Raw genomic sequence first — 15,703 nt, 5'->3', positions numbered from 1 at the left:
GGAATAAAAGACGAGCTGTTATTTTTATACCGGGGGTCAAGGATTGCAAATATCCAATATTGGTTGCTCTCCGTTATTTTGACTACGCGCTTGTCACTTGAAAAGCACCCCAACATGAAGTCAGCCAAAACGCTGTGAAACGGACAGGTGTGTGGACCTACTCTCCTGCTGTGACGGTTCTGCTGCTATCCCTGACTCCTCAGTGTGATCTGCGTTATCCCTGATGGCAATGAGGGATTCTCGCATCACACACAAGAGCGGGATTGTTACGCTCACTAGTGCCTCTAACCAGCAGAGTTTGGGGGAATCAGGTAGATTCAGCCTCTAACCAGCTGAGTTTGGGAAAATCACAGTAGATTCAGACTCTAACAAGCAGAGTTTGGGAAAATCACGGTGGATTCCGCCTCTATCCAGCAGAGTTTGGGAAAATCACAGTGGATTGAGCCTCTAACCAGCAGAGTTTGGGGAAATCAGGTAGTTCAGCCTCTAACCAGCAGAGTTTGGGAAAATCACGGTGGATTCAGCCTCTAACCAGCAGAGTTTGGGGAAATCAGGTGGATTTAGCCTCTAAGTAGCAGAGTTTGGGGAAATCAGGTGGATTCAGCCTCTAACCAGCAGAGTTTGGGAAAATCAGGGTGACTTCAGCCTCTAACCAGCAGAGTTTGGGGAAATCAGGGTGAATTCAGCCTCTAACCAGCAGAGTTTGGAAAAATCAGGGTGAATTCAGCCGCTAACCAGCAGAGTTTGGGGAAATAAGGTGGATTGAGCCTCTAACCAGCAGAGTTTGGGGAAATCAGGAGGATTCAGCCTCTAGCCAGCAGAGTTTGGGAAAAACACTGTGGATTGAGCCTCTAACCAGCAGAGTTTGGGGAAATCAGGTAGATTCAGCCTCTAACCAGCAGAGTTCAGGGAAATCAGGTAGATTCAGCCTCTAACCAGCAGAGTTCAGGAAAATCACGGTGGATTGAGACTCTAACAAGCAAAGTTTGGGGAAATCAGGTGGATTCAGCCTCTAATCAGCAGAGTTTGGGGAAATCAGAGTAGATTGAGCCTCTAACGAGCAGAGTTTGTGGAAATCAGGTGGATTCAGCCTCTAACCAGCAGAGTTTGGGGAAATCACGGTGGATTCAGCCTCTAACCAGCAGAGTTTGGGGAAATCAGGTGGATTCAGCATCTAACCAGCAGAGTTTGGGGAAATCAGGGTGGATTAAGCCTCCAACCAGCAGAGTTTGGGGAAATTAGGTGGATTCAGTCTCTAACCAGCAGAGTTTGGGGAACTCACGGTGGATTCAGCCTCTAACCAGCAGAGTTTGGGGAACTCACGGTGGATTCAGCCTCTAACCAGCAGAGTTTGGGGGAATCAGGGTGGATTGAGCCTCTAACTAGCAGAGTTTGGGAAAATCACGGTGGATTTAGCCTCTAACCAGCAGAGTTTGGGGGAATCAGGGTGATTCAGCCTCTAACCAGCAGAGTTTGGGGGAATCAGAGTGGATTGAGCCTCTAACCAGCAGAGTTTGGGGAAATCAGGTGGATTCAGCCTTTAACCAGCAGAGTTTGGGGAACTCACGGTGGATTCAGCCTCTAACCAGCAGAGTTTGGGGGAATCAGGGTGGATTGAGCCTCTAACTTGCAGAGTTTGAGAAAATCACGATGTATTCAGCCTCTAACCAGCAGAGTTTGGGTGAATCAGGGTGATTCAGCCTCTAACCAGCAGAGTTTGGGAAAATCACGGTGGATTCAGCCTCTAACCCGCAGAGTTTGGGGGAATCAGGGTGGATTCAGCCTGTAACCAGTAGAGTTTGGGAAAATCACGGTGGATTCAGCCTCTAACCCGCAGAGTTTGGGGGAATCAGGTGGATTCAGCCTCTAACCAGCAGAGTTTTGGGAAAACCACGGTGGATTCACCCTCTAACCAGCATAGTTTGGGGGAATCAGGGTGGATTCAGCCTGTAACCATTAGAGATTGGAAAAATAACGGTAGATTCAGCCTCTAACCAACAGAGTTTGGGTAAATCACAGTGGATTCAGCCTCTAACCAGCAGAGTTTGGGGAAATCAGGGTGGATTAAGCCTCCAACCAGCAGAGTTTGGGGAAATTAGGTGGATTCAGCCTCTAACCAGCAGAGTTTGGGGAACTCACGGTGGATTCAGCCTCTAACCAGCAGAGTTTGGGGGAATCAGGGTGGATTGAGCCTCTAACTAGCAGGGTTTGGGAAAATCACGGTGGATTTAGCCTCTAACCAGCAGAGTTTGGGGGAATCAGGGTGATTCAGCCTCTAACCCGCAGAGTTTGGGGGAATCAGGGTGGATTCAGCCTGTAACCAGTAGAGTTTGGGAAAATCACGGTGGATTCAGCCTCTAAACAGCAGAGTTTGGGGAAATCACAGTGGATTGAGCCTCTAACCAGCAGAGTTTGGGAAAAATAGGTAGATTCAGCCTCTAACCAGCAGAGTTTGGGAAAATCACGATGGATTGAGACTCTAACAAGCAGAGTTTGGGAAAATCACGGTGGATTCCGCCTCTATCCAGCAGAGTTTGGGGAAATCAGAGTGGATTGAGCCTCTAACCAGCAGAGTTTGGGGAAATCAGAGTGGATTGAGCCTCTAACGAGCAGAGTTTGGGGAAATCAGGTGGATTCAGCCTCTAACCAGCAGAGTTTGGGGAAATCAGAGTGGATTGAGCCTCTAACGAGCAGAGTTTGGGGAAATCAGGTGGATTTAACCCCTAACCAGCAGAGTTTGGGGAAATCAGGGTGGATTCAGCCTCTAACCAGCAGAGTTTGGGGAAATCAGGTGGAGTCAGCCTCTAACCAGCAGAGTTTGGGGGAATCAGGGTGGATTCAGCCTCTAACCAGCAGAGTTTGGGGAAATCAGGTGGATTCAGCCTCTAAGTAGCAGAGTTTGGGGAAATCAGGGTGGATTCAGCCTGTAACCAGTAGAGTTTGGGAAAATCACGGTGGATTCAGCCTCTAACCAGCAGAGTTTGGGGAAATCACAGTGGATTGAGCCTCTAACCAGCAGAGTTTGGGAAAATCAGGTAGATTCAGCCTCTAACCAGCAGAGTTTGGGAAAATCATGGTGGATTGAGACTCTAACAAGCAGAGTTTGGGAAAATCACGGTGGATTCCGCCTCTATCCAGCAGAGTTTGGGGAAATCAGAGTGGATTGAGCCTCTAACCAGCAGAGTTTGGGGAAATCAGAGTGGATTGAGCCTCTAACGAGCAGAGTTTGGGGAAATCAGGTGGATTCAGCCTCTAACCAGCAGAGTTTGGGGAAATCAGAGTGGATTGAGCCTCTAACGAGCAGAGTTTGGGGAAATCAGGTGGATTTAACCCCTAACCAGCAGAGTTTGGGGAAATCAGGGTGGATTCAGCCTCTAACCAGCAGAGTTTGGGGAAATCAGGTGGAGTCAGCCTCTAACCAGCAGAGTTTGGGGGAATCAGGGTGGATTCAGCCTCTAACCAGCAGAGTTTGGGAAAATCACGGCGGATTCAGCCTCTAACCAGCAGAGTTTCAGGAAATCAGGGTGGATTGAGCCTAGAAGAATGAGAATTGTGCAACGCAGATGGAGGAGGAGTATGAGTTGGAATTGTAGAGGTTGAGCGCAGACATGCCAATTCATGTTGGGGTGCTTGACGCTGGTGGGCACGAAAACGATGGGTCTATCCAGTGGCAGTTTATTTTGATGAAAGTCAGCCGGTCGGCACTCTCAGCTGACAGCCGGCTGCGCTTATCCGTGATGAAGCCACCGGCTGCGCTGAAGATCCTTTCAGATAGCACGTTGGCGGCAGGACAGGACAGCACCTCCAAGGCGTTTAGGGCAAGTTCAAGCCACAGGTCCAACTTCGACACCCAATACGTGTAGGGCGCAGAAGGATCGGAGAGGACAGGGCTGTGGTCGGACAGGTATTCCCGCAACATGCACCTATACTTTTCCCGCCTGGTGACACTAGGCCCCTTAGTGGCGGGGGTTTGGCGAGGGGGTGCCATTAACGTGTCCCAGAGCCTAGACAGTGTGCCCCTTGTGGGTGTGGACCGGACGGCACTTGTTCGCCTCATGGAGGAACTGTCCTCTCTGCCGCCAACGACACTTGATGGAAACATCTCCATCATGTTCTGCACCAATTGTTTGTGGCAATCATTAATGCGATTGGCCCTCCCCTCTACCGGAATAAAAGACGAGCTGTTATTTTTATACCGGGGGTCAAGGATTGCAAATATCCAGTCTTGGTTGCTCTCTGTTATTTTGACTACGCGCTTGTCACTTGAAAAGCACCCCAACATGAAGTCAGCCAAAACGCTGTGAAACGGACAGGTGTGTGGACCTACTCTCCTGCTGTGACGGTTCTGCTGCTATCCCTGACTCCTCAGTGTGATCTGCGTTATCCCTGATGGCAATGAGGGATTCTCGCATCACACACAAGAGCGGGATTGTTACGCTCACTAGTGCGTCGTCACAGCTGACCCTCTTGGTGGACTCCTCAAACACCCGTAGGATTTCACATAGGTCTCCCATCCATGGCCACTCATGGTTGAGAAACTGAGGGAGCTGACTTTGTGGCACCCTAGGGTTTTGGAGATGGTACTCCATCAAAGGTCTCTGCTTCTCAACCACTCTGCTCAACATATGATATGTTGAGTTCCAGCGTGTGGGGACGTCGCACAACAGCCGGTGTTCGGGCAGATGTAGGCGTTGCTGGAGTGTTTTGAGGCTAGCAGCGTCTACTGTAGACTTGCGAAAGTGGGCGCACAGGCGGGCACCACTAGGTTAAAGACGTGGGCCAGGCATGGAACATGTTGGAGGCTGGCAAGCTCCAGAGCTGCTACCAGGTTCCTGCCATTATCAAACACGACCATGCCTGGGCCCAGGTGCAGCGGCTCAAACCATATTGCCGTCTCATCGAGGAGGGCATCCCTCACCTCGGAGGCAGTGTGCTGTCTGTCCCCCAAGCTGATGAGCTTCAGCACAGCCTGCTGACGTCTATCCACGCCACTGCTGCAACATTTCCAGCTCGTAGCTGGGGTCAATTTAACGGCGGCGGAGGAGGAGGGTGTTGTTTCAGAGTCCCTGCCAGGAATGATTGGCGGGGAGACGAGGTACACCGGCCCAGTTTGTGACCCAGTCCCAGCCTCAACTACATTCACGCAGTGTGCAGTCAGTGAAATGTAGCGTCCCTGTCCGCATGCTCTTGTCCACGTGTCGGTGGTCAAGTGGACCTTTGCGCAAAGCACGGAACTTAGGGCCCGCCTGATGTTGCGTGACGCGTTCTGATGCAAAGCGGGGACGGCACAGCGGGAGAAGTAGTGACAGCTAGGGACGGCATAGCGAGGTGCCGCACTTGCCATCAGGTCACGGAAGGCCAGAGTTTTACATCTCCTGGGCCAGGAGTTTGGAGATGTGCGTGTTTAAGGCTTGTGCATGTGGGTGGGTAGCGCTGTACTTTTATCTGCAATCAAATGTCTGAGAGATGGTGGGTTGCTGGGAGGAGGCGCATGATGGTGCAGGAGAAGGAGCTGAGACAGGAACAGGGGAGGATGAGGGAGAAGTCCCCAAAGTGGTGGAGCCAGATGTTGTGGTGTCCTGGCTGGTGCTCTGGACTGCAGCGTCAGCACTGGCAACAGTGGGAGAGGCAGTGGCGGCAACGCCGGACGACGATTGCCCTGCGTTTGCTCTCTCCCATTGAGTTCAGTGCTTGCATTCCAAATGACGGCGCATGGAAGTGGTCGAAAGGTTGCTCTTTTCAGAGCCCCTACTCAGCTTCGAGTGGCAAATTGTGCAAATCGCATTATATTTGTCCTCCGCGCATTCCTTGAAAAATCTCCACACCATCGAGGAACGTGCCCTCGATGGGGGAGTTTTTTCTGGGCTGGCTATGATAGGGAACATCTTGGGCCATTCTGGGTGTGGCCTGGCTTCGGCGAAGCAGCTAACCTCTGCCTCTGCCTCTAGCTACCCTCTTTGGTGCTGCACCTCCCTCCACATCGTCACTGCTTTCCCCGCTTGACATCCCCCCTGTCCAGGTCGGGTCAGTGTCCTCGTCGTCCATCACCTCCTCTTCCAATTCTTCTCTCGCCACCTCCTCCTCCTGCACACCCTTGCACATGGCAACAGGCTGCTCTGATGGCAACTGTGTCTTGTCATTGTCACTGAGGGTGGGTTGCTGGTGAACCGCCACAAAATCAAAAGGAGATGGAGGAAGCTCCAGTGTTTGGGCATGTGGTGCACAAATCAAGAAAAAAGATTTTAGAGCTCGCCCAATTTATCTATGTCTAGGCAGCGGTCTTGTTCATTCTTCAGGGTGCACGGCACATCACGGACAAAGGATGTCTTGAATGCAGAAATGGAAAAAAAAAAAAAAAAAAAAAAAGCCGGCAACTCATCCGAAGGGAAAGTACAATAAAATTTAACTTTTAATAATAAATCATAAAATTAACAAAAGAGGGAACAAAAAATAAACAAAAACAGAAAAAATCCCCCTAAGAAAACGCCTACACGTTTCAGAACATGACGTTCTTTTTTCAAGGCATGTGTAACAATCATTGACTTCACCCTTTATATAGTGTGGCTTCCCCAAGCCTAAGGTACCAGTTCCGGTTAATCAATACTAAATGAATACAGATGAGGTTTCCCACTTTCGAATAACACCCTTTGTCCTACAGCACATTTGTTAATAAACTTTTCTTCATATATTCACATACAAGAATATGATCCAATTTGTATTGAAAAGTTACATAAAACATGTATTTGATGACATAGAAATATAATGTTAAATGTTATCACACATATATTCAACAAGATGACGCATGGTCAACGGTACAACAACAACCTCCAAGCTGCTCCATTCAAAATGGGACAGCATAGATGATATTAAAGAGTGATATATAACTCACTATATGTTACCATGTCAGATCGTTATAGATGAAGATTTATACATTTCTAGTTGAAAAAAATAATAAGCGCTCTAATTTGCATGACTCGTTCTACCCAATCAGGGAATGACAAAACAAGTCATTCATGAAGTCCAGTAGTGGACCCCCATGTGACCTACATTCGACAAACCAGCACCTAACACTCAAACACGAAAGGAATGGTGTCCCGGACATCAAAAAAATGGGTGCGATATGACCTCTATATTGGCCACTTCATACTCTGTAATATGTCTTCCAATTTTATCTAGATGTTCCACATATTATTAGATAAAAAATAAAATATAATAAATAACAATTTGGAACACAGATAGAGCTTCATTAGTATATTATGACAGGTCACATGACTGGTTGTACCCAATCAAAAAGTCATGACTTAAGTTGTTTATAGAGTTCAACAGTAGAACTTCATTCAATTTGCTGTGGATTGCTGCTATTTTTCAGGACCCCCCAAAATTCAAGGCTTTTTTCGGCTCTATATGAACTAGTCACTGCTGTGGATTCCGGCTATTCTGTGTGCGGACAGCCAAAAATGAAAGCTGTTTCTCCGCTATATATGAAGTTGTAACTGTTCTGTATCCCTGTTTTCCACCATCCGGGGAAAGCTGGACTGATGTCCCTACAGTGTATAGCTCTGAGAAGAGCTGTTGCTTTTCTTCTTTAGTTCTTACCTGCCTATCTGAAGCTAATCGCTATCTAGCCCTCAGCAGATGTCTATCTCTCCCTGTCTCTCACCGGCAAATGACGAATATTGGGCTGGACTATTCTTATAAATGGGAGGTCACCTGATTTCGGCAGCCAATGGGTTTTTTCCATTTTTTTTCACTGCCTCCGTTGTCGTAGTTCCTGTCCCACCTCCCCTGCACAGTTATTGGTGCTAAAAACGCACCAGGGAAAGTGATACGAATTTTAATGCGTATGCAGCCTGGTATTCGATTGTGAACGAATACATCGAACGCCATGATATTCGATCGCATACCTATGCGATCGAACGGTGTTCGCTCATCTCTAGAGATGAGCGAACACTAAAATGTTCGGGGTTCGAAATCCGATTCGAACAGCCGCACACTGTTCGACTGTTTGAACGGGTTTCGAACCCCATTATAGTCTATGGGGGGAAATGCTCGTTTCAGGGGTACGCAACATTCGATCAAATTCTACTTACCAAGTCCATGAGTGAGGGTCGTGTAACACTCGGGAGGGCCAGGGCTGGTATCACGGGTAATATATCAGATGTGGCCGGCTTTTAGGGGGTCCCTGGGTCCCCAATGTGCACAAAATCTCCTTTTTGATGTCCCCGACTACCCATCCCCACTCTGATATCTGACAAAGGACAAAGTAATACAAATGTACATATGGAGTAATCCTTCACATACAATACAGCGATCTTTGTAGGTAGTGCCCAATTGAGCAGGTGATGGTGCTTGGAGCAGTAATGCTTTGGATAGTTTAACTAGTAGTTGCTTGGGTAGTTAAACTTGTATATACTTGTAAAGATGGCCTGTATCCAGGGGGTTAGTCCTCAACAAACTGGGTACACGTATGTAGAAGAGGAACTAGAATGTGCCAGCAGCGGGAGACCCTCAATTTCTGCCAGACTAGCTATGGGCTTCTTAAATATAGATTTGTCCCAAAGACTTACTTGAATAGAGAGATACGTGTGAGGTCCCAGATGTATGGATAGGCAGGTCCGTAAGCTTTAATGCTTGTAAGCTTGGAGCTTCAGAGGAAAACACTCTCTGAGGAGAATCTTGAGTACAGAGGAAGAGACATCTCTGCTTGCAGTGCTCTGAGGGTTGGCTGCCATTTTCAGCTTTCCATGTGTCTGTGTCTACATGTCTTGTCTACCGCTAGCTCCACACAAAGAACTCAGACAAAAGGTCCCCAACCCCCCCTAGAGGGGGCTGTAACTCCTCCTCCTCCAGGCCAGTCAAGGGAGCTTGATTGGTCCTGAAGGTCACCTGATTATACTGGACACCCCTTTACACTGGCAACTCAAATTACAATGGCAAAGTATAGGCAGGAGTAGTTCACAAAAACATCCACAAGATGGCGCATTAATAGACTCCCCGGGGGGGCGGAGCCTGACTGTCAAACGAGATGGCCGCTTGATCTGTAGCTCATCCACTCGTACGCCCGAACTTCACCCCTTTACTACAGCTATATCGAGCGAACATGGTCAAGACTGGCGGCAATCGATCGGGGGGATCCTCGGGTACCCCCCCGGACACATTCTTCACAGTCTGGAATGCAGCAATACCTGCGAAAGAAAGATCCCCGTTCCCCTCAACTTACCTCCAAGATGGCGCCGGAAGAGGGAGATAGCAGCGCTGAGGAAATGGCGCTGGAATCTGATGTGGAGAGTCAGTCGCATGATAGAGGTCAGACCACTGTTATTACTCAAAACTTTCTGCGTAAAGCCTTGTCTCAGGCCATCGCCCCGGTACTGGCCGAAATTGCAGAGCGCCGAGCCGACTTGAAGGCTATGGATAAGAGAGTCGAAAAGCTTGAAACTACCCAAAGAGAAATAGTTCACTCTGCGTCCTCTATGTCGTCCCAGCTGGAGACGCAGGCGGACTTCATTAACAAAAGCTTTCTACAATTGGAGGATTTGGAAAATCGCAATCGTAGACGCAATGTGAGAATACGGGGCATCCCAGAGTCGTATGAGTCGGACTCCCTACCAGGTACAGCCTGTAAGATTTTTGAGATGTTATTGGGGCCTGATAGACTTACCGTAGCAGCCATTGAAAGGATCCATAGAGCGATACGCCCCAGACCAGGGCCTGAGGACCCACCTCGCGATGTTATATGTGCCCTGCTCTCTTCAGCCGACACTACGGCTATTCTTCAGGCAGCTAGAGACTCCTCAGCGCTAGATCTAGAGGGGGCAAAAATACAGATTTTTCAAGACCTTTCTCCGTCTACGCTACAGAAACGTAGAGCAATGAAACCCCTACTGGATGCCTTGAAGACCCGCAAGATCCCATATTCATGGCTTTTCCCCTTTGGCCTGTCTATTCTTCATAACGGACGGCGATTTAATGTATACTCACCTGCAGACCTCCCAGGTGCATGGGCGACTATTGGTGCTGCACCAGTGGACATCCCTTCCTGGCTCCCGATACCACTGGATTCTCGGGATGAAAGAGAGACTACCTCCCTGTTGCTTTCTCCTCGAGCCCGGAGCCGACTCCGCTCCCCTAGAGCTCCCAAAGGAACTCCTCGCCGACGTGAACTGGTTCTCCGTGACGAGTAATCACTCGTTTATGGACCTGTGCTGTCCCCGGAGGACTTTACTCTTTACTGGATCGTGAGATATTTCTAAATTGCTACTTGAGGAATACCTGTCGTACCTCGTATGCTATAACGGAGATTTTGGTTAAGATGTTTTATACAGTTTGTTATTTGGGCTTGTACCATTTCCCCCCTTCAGATCAGATGGGACGTGTATTGTGTGCACTTCTAATTGAGGAGACGCCTACTTGGACAAATGCTTCTAGTCTTTTTGAGTTAGAAATATGCTGGTAATGGACTAGTTCTTTCAGTTCTAAACCGTACTTCTCATATTGTTAGTCTATGTTGCTTTGCCCCGCCCCTTTTTCCGCTCTTTGTCTACTCCCCTGACTTCTCCCTCTTATGGTTACTCTTGCCCCGTACTCCCCCACTCGCCGCGCCCTCCTACAGCACCACGCCTCCTCCCTTCCAATTCCCTTGCCTCCCCCCCACCTCCCCTTTTCTCCCCCTTCTTCTTCCCATACTCCCGTGCGCCCCCAGGTTTACGCGTTAGTACGCTAGATTCTGATTAAGCTACTTCCGGTCCCCTCTCTTGGACTTCTTCCTGGGCGCGTGAGGTGGATTGTATTTATATATGTTCACATTGACCGAATGCTTGTTATTCTCTACTGCGCATTGGCAACAATGCTTCCACGAGAGTGTCTCTTGGCACCTGAGGTGGATGCGACTCCCACCCTCCGATACTGTATGTGATGCTCCCTATTCTTTTACTCTCCCTTTCTCCATCTTTTCTCCCTGCCTTTGTCTGTTCGTTATTTGCTGGCTTGTTGGTTTGTTAGGTTCCAGCTGTGTGACTTGTTTTTGTTAGTTTTTCTGCCTGTCCTTTGACCTGGTTCTTTTTTGCTAGTACTGGTAGGGGGGTGGAGGAGGGCTCCCAATTGATCAGGCTTTTCTTCACCCGTTCCCTACCGCTTCGCTAGACATAGAAGTATTCTTGTTAACTTTTTACCTGCTTTAGTTGGTCTGGTTTGGTGCGGTGGACGCACAGATTCTATCCACCGTACTTTTGTGAGCTGCACTGATTGACTGACTTCCCCTTTTTCCTCGTTCCTTTGTCCTTCCCTCCCCCCCTCCCCGCATATCTGACCTACCCTGTGTGTCTACTCTACCCTTGCCTGATTTATCTTCTCTCTATCTTGTCTGAATTCTTGAACTTGATCTTGCCTTCTTCTGCGTGCTTCACCTCCTCTATCTCCTTTATCTCTTGCTCTGTTTTCTTTGGTTTTACTCCCCTTTTTCTCTCTCTAGCTGTTAGAATATCCGAGATTACCACGCTGCCATGGCAACCACGATGTGTTTTTCACTGAATACAAAACGCCTAAACTCCCCGAATAAGCGTAACGGTTTGTTTCACATGCTTCGACGTAGGAAAGCTAACTTGGTCTTTCTTCAAGAGACCCATTTTAAAGATGGTAAAATCCCCTATATCCCCAAGAGGCAGTTCCCTCAACATTTTCATAGCACCCATCCCTCTTCTGCCTCCAAAGGAGCTTCACTGCTTATCCATCATTCCATACCGCTATATTTTTGTAAAAGGAACGGTGGCCTCAGTTATGTACACCTTTGCTTCTGTATATGCCCCCAACCAGGGCCAGGTCCCTTGGATCTTAGATATGTTACGAACTCTAAAACTATTTGCGGAGGGACATCTCATTTTGGGGGGAGACCTCAATATCACTTTTGATTATGCCCTGGACTCTACGGCTCGTAGACCCACCCAAAGCCAAAGGTCAATCGGCAGGCTTATGTCCTCTTTGCAGGATCTGCAATTGCTAGATGTTTGGTGGACTTTGCACCCATCAGCTAAAGACTTTACCTTCTTTTCTAATACTGCCCGGACCTATCATAGGTTAGACTACTTTCTAGTATCCCGCACCCTTCTCTCTAATGTCTTGGATTCCGCTATTGGTAATATTGATTTTTCAGACCATGCCCCTGTCTCACTGCAAATTCTCCTCCAAAATGTCCCGAGACCTCAGTGGTCATGGAAATTAAATGAGTCATTACTAGATTCCGAAATAGACGCTGAATGGATTGGAGATAAATTAAAAGAGTACTTTGCAATACATTCAGCTTCTTCTTGTAGTTTACCCATTGTCTGGGAGGCTCACAAGTCTTATGTCAGAGGTTATTTTATATCCCTAGCCACGCGAGTAAAGAAAGACACCCGAAAACGCCTTGATGAGATATTGTTACGTATAGCTCAGATTGAAAAATTGCACAAGCGCTCCCTGACGGACGCAGCCCATGATGAGTTAGTATCCTTGAGGGACCAACTTAAAGATTATCTTAATCGCCAATCTGCTAAACAACACCTTCACTATCGGAAATGACTTTATGCGCATGGAGATAAGGGGAGTCGTATTATGACCAACCTTTTGAAAAAGGAAAGGAAAAAGCTTTTTATATCCTCTATTCGTACTCACAAGGGCCCCTTAGCAACTGCCACACTCGATATAACTAAAGAATTTCTTTCTTTTTATTCTAGTCTTTATAACCTGGATACTGCCCTATCTAAGGAGGAGAAGCGATCCAAAATTGAGAAATTCCTTGGAGAATCCTTATTGGCCCCTATCTCGCAGGAGGAAATTCTAGACACGTTGGATAGTTTCCAAATGGGTAAGAGCCCAGGTCCAGATGGCCTCCCCCTCCGTTACTTTAAACAATTTAAGGAGATCCTTTGCCCTCACCTCACCTCTTGGTGCAATGCCCTTCTATCGGGTGCTCAACTCCCCCCACAAGCACAAGAGGCCCATATTACATTAATACACAAAGAGGGTAAAGATTCCTCTGATTGTGGTAGCTACCGACCCATCTCTTTGTTAAATCTAGACATTAAGTTATGGGCAAAATTGCTCTCTAGACGACTACAATCATTTATCCCTGGCCTGGTCAGAGATGAACAATCCGGATTTGTAATGGGTCGAGAGGGTCGCCACAATATGATGAAGCTTTTACCTGCTATACATGTAGCTCGGATCACGAAACACCTCCTGGTCTTGCTTAGTGTTGACGCAGAAAAAGCGTTCGACAGGGTTGATTGGTCTTTCTTGCGTCTTGCGCTGATAAAATTTGGCTTCCCACAACGGTTTATATCCGCTATCTTCTCTCTGTACGATTGCCCGTCCGCTCGTCTCCGAGTTAATGGCACGCTATCTGATAGTTTCGTAATTTCTAACGGGACGAGACAGGGGTGCCCCCTTTCCCCAACCCTCTTTATCCTTTTTATTGAAACCCTCCTTCAGGCAGTGCGCCAGGATGATAGGATCAAGGGAGTGCGGGTACAGGAAGATGATCTACATGTTACTGCTTTTGCAGACGACCTTTTGTTTCTTATAACCAATCCTGAAGACGGTCTACCCGCTCTTTGTGATAAATTATTCGAATTTGGCAAACTTTCAGGTTACAAGACCAACTTCTCGAAGTCAGAAGTTTTAAATATTACTTTGTCGAAGCCTATGGTTAATATCCTACGTACCCGTACCTCCTTCTCCTGGGCGTCCTCGGAAATCAAATACTTAGGTATTTCTTTGACATCTGACCCTACGGCCCTTTTTAGTAGGAACTTCCCTCCTTTACTAGATGATCTTAAAAGATCCCTCTCTTCCTATGCGACACTACCAGTTTCCTGGTTTGGCCGCAAGGCTATTATTCAGACCTATCTCCTCCCAAAAGTATTATATAAACTAATGATGCTACCGATCCTAATCCCAAAGTCGTTTTTTGTCTCACTTCGTCAAATCTTCTCTAAGTTCATTTGGCGCAATAAACCTCCTCGACCACCATGGTCGTTACTCACACGACGTAAGTCGGAAGGGGGATTGGGCCTCCCTAATCTCTTTAACTACTACCGGGCGTCATTGCTTAGCTGGTGGACAGAGCTGGCTACTCCGTTGCATTCCCCGATACATTCATCTCAAATTCTCTCTAATCATTATGGCTCTACTTTTTTGCGTCACCTATGGATACCAGCGCTAAGTATGACGCTGGGTTCACACCTGCGTCTGGGGTCTCCGTTCTGTGGTTTCCGTCTTCTGCATGCCAGAAGACGGAAACCACAGACCGGGTCCGGCCGTGCGCGGCGGTGAGCGTTTTGCGCTCTCCGCCGCGAAACCGGATTTTTTTATCCGGACACAGAGTACTGCATGTCCGACTCTGTGTCCGGATTATAAAACCTGGTTTCGCGGCGGAGAGCGCAAAACGCTCACTGCCGCGCACGGGCGGACAGCTTTCTCACCCATTCAAATGAATGGGTGAGAAAGTCTCCTGCAGGCTTCCGTCTCCTGCATCTGTTTTATGCAGGAAACGGAAACCTGCAATAAGGACCGACGACGCAGATGTGAACGAGCCCTTAGACGAACTTCTCAAGACCCGTTTTTGGACAGTGCCCCTTATGTATGGTCCACATGCGGCTCACAATTAGCACCCCAACCTTCCCCTTTATTACCACTGGGTTTTCTTCCAGACTTAGTGGGGGTGGATGCGCACGCTTACCGATCCATTTGGGCCCGATTGAACCATTTGTCATTGAGAGATATCTCTACTGAGGCCGGCCTACTTCCGTTAGAAGATATATTGGCTAGGGTTCCTGACCTGTCCATCTCTTTCCTACATAAACGGCATTTATCCCACGTTTTACATAAGGTTCGTGACTCTCTCCCATTTCGCTATGATCTTACCCCTTTCGAGAAGGCGCTATCTTCCAGTACTAAGATGCTTAGGAAAGTTTCCCATTTATTGCACTTGCATATCTCTCCTCCCTCCACGTACAAACCGGCATATTTGTCGTCATGGGAAAGAGAACTTGATCTGTCTCTGTCTCCGGAGGAGGTTAGTTCTGTACTATCTAATTCTCATGGTACCTCGCCATGTGTCCGTATCCAAGAAAACCAATTTAAGCTACTGGCGCGTTGGTACCGAACGCCTGACTGGCTCCGCCAGCGAGGTCTTACCACCACAGATATGTGCTGGAGGTGCAACTTGGAGAGAGGTACCTATAAACATCTCTGGTGGGACTGCTCTCTAATGAAACCATTTTGGGCTGCTGTTCAGACTTCCCTTCGATTAGTTTCTTGCAGATCGTTCACAATAACCCCACAGATTGTGTTTCTGAATCTCCCCTCCCCAGGCTATAATCCTAAAAAGAGCAAGTTGGCTAATCACCTATTGTCGGCAGCAAAATTGACCATCCCGTTATTTTGGATGCAGAAGATCACCCCGCCTATTTCTGTTTGGGATGATAAAGTATCACAAATTGCTAGGTTCGAGGAACTTTTGGCCTGCTCACAACGTTCTCATGATACTTATAGAAGTACATGGTTACTTCGGAATGTAAGCATGACACCTTGATTCGTGACCGCCTTGGCAGCTCATGAAGTCTGCGGATCTCCATTCTGTTGGTTCTTTCTTTCTGTTCCCTCTCTTACGCTATACTCTGTTTCTTATTCCTGCGCTCTACCTTCCCTTCCTGTCTCTCATTTA

This window comes from Leptodactylus fuscus, chromosome 1 (genome assembly GCF_031893055.1).
Source record: "Leptodactylus fuscus isolate aLepFus1 chromosome 1, aLepFus1.hap2, whole genome shotgun sequence".
NCBI lineage: Eukaryota > Metazoa > Chordata > Amphibia > Anura > Leptodactylidae > Leptodactylus > Leptodactylus fuscus.
This window is presented reverse-complemented; position numbering follows the sequence as displayed.